This window comes from Adiantum capillus-veneris, chromosome 13 (assembly GCF_014529385.1).
Source record: "Adiantum capillus-veneris isolate H3 chromosome 13, ASM1452938v2, whole genome shotgun sequence".
Taxonomy (NCBI): Eukaryota; Viridiplantae; Streptophyta; class Polypodiopsida; order Polypodiales; family Pteridaceae; genus Adiantum; species Adiantum capillus-veneris.
The window spans coordinates 121,055,983-121,058,164 of record NC_140943.1 but is presented as its reverse complement, the minus strand read 5'-3'; positions in this window follow the sequence as shown (position 1 = coordinate 121,058,164).

Genomic DNA, 2,182 nt, shown 5'->3' with positions numbered 1-2,182 from the left:
CCGCGAAAAAATAAAGGAAAATGGAGAGAAAAAATTGCGTACGCGGCAATAACCACGGCTCTGAACGCGGTAATGGTTTGGAGGCAATAAGCATGGTAATATCTGCGGTAATATACCCGCTTCTATTACTTCATTTGTTGCCGCTGCTATTATCGCACTTATGGCCGCTAAACGCCCATTCAAAAATAAAGGTGCTCATTTGGACCACCCAAAATTGAGTGGCCCAAATGAGAACCTTTATTTTTTACCTGCATAAAACAATGAAACATCAATTGTTTCTTGGAAGAGTATACAAAAAAACCAAAGAATTGAAATTGAATTTACTTTACCTTGACAGTTTAATATGCAGTAGTGATCCAACCGTCACGTCAAATTACTCACGAGATATGTGGTTGTTCTCAAGAACCATCACCAAGTATCAAATTATGTATGTCGCTCCCGATACTTGACCATCTCTCTAGTTGGTCAAGCAAGAGTGATATTTTCCTAAGTTAGCAATAACAATAACAAATCATCAACTACAATCTTTATAATCACCGATCGACATTATAATTTAATCAATCTTACATATTTGTCCTTCCAGGCTGCCTTGCCTCCTCACTACAAGAGGCTCTTCACATTAGCGACGCTCACACAGCGACGCTCAAAAAAAAAATTCCCGGCGTCGCTATGAGCGTCGCTATAAGCGTCGCTATGAGCGTCGCAAATTTCTTTGTAAATTTGCGACGCTCATAGCGACGCTTATAGCGACGCTCATAGCGACGCCAGCTGGGGTAAAAAAAATAACCGAGCGCGCCCAAAAACTCAGATCTCAGATCTGAGTTTTTCGACGCCCTCAAGCAAAGAGCAGGTAACGCTCTCCCTCACTCTCTCTCTCTCTCTTTTTCTTTTACACACACACACACACACACACACACACACACACACGAGGAGAGGAAGGAGAGACAGGTATGCTCCTTCCCTCTCCTCATTCTCATGTTCCCTTCCTCTCTTTCTCTCTCCCTCGCTCTCTCTCTCACACACACACACATACACACACACATATAGTGTTTTTGAGAGAGAGAGAGAGAGAGAGAGAGAGAGAGAGAGAGAGAGAGAGAGAGAGAGTGCAAAAATGCACACACATACATAAACAAAGAATGCACACACACATTGAGAGAGAAAAAGAGAGAGAGAGCATGCATAAACAGAAAACGCACGCATTGAGAGAGGAAAAGAGAGAGAGAACATGCATAAACAAAAAACGCACACATTGAGAGAGGAAAAGAGAAAGAAAACATGCATACGATCCAAAAAAACGCACACACATTGAGAGAGAAAGAAAGAGAAACTAAGGGAGCGTCGTAGGAAACTAATTAAAATTAAAAGACCTAAAGATCTAGCCGACGAGGAGTTGAACTGAAGACCTATTATTCAAGAGAGAAATGGCATAATCAATCTATCATACTTGGCATGGGTGATAGAAAGGTTATACCATTTATCTCTTTTTATTGGCACACACATCCACACACGCGCACACACACAGGAAGAAGAGAGTTATAACGTCGTAGGAAACTATTTTAAAAGACGTTAAAGATTAGGTTATATGTAGACTTACATTAAATTAGATTTAGGTTTATTTTTAACTAGATTTACATTTATTTAAGCTAGATTTAGATTTATGTTATATTAGATTAGATGCGGGTCTCCATAGACTGCGATGCCTGCATGAAGCGGGTGAAGAAAGCCCTCAATGGAATATAGGGTATTGCTGCCTTCACTCATAGTGGGCTCCGTCGATCCAAAAGTACTGGTGAAATGTCTTCAGAAGATAGGGAAGAAGGTGGATCTTCAGGGCGGCAAGAGTCACTACATCCCCGACACAATGACCATCTAGACAACCTCTAGTCATTAGACTTACGTTAAATTAGATTTAGCTTTATTTTTAGTTAGATTTACGTTTATTTAGATTTACGCTTATTTACGTTAGATCGAGTCCACGCAAGAATTACTTACGGTTTAGGGTTTAGAGTTAGACGAAGAGTGAAAAGATCTACTGTGAAAAGATGTTAAGATGAAGTGAAGTGCTACAGCTAGAGAAGAGGCAAAGGGATTTTGTCCACTACATGCAGTATCATGTAGACATGGGTGTCTAGATTTCTTGTACCCACAAATATAGGTATTGACCAATAAAGACGAGATT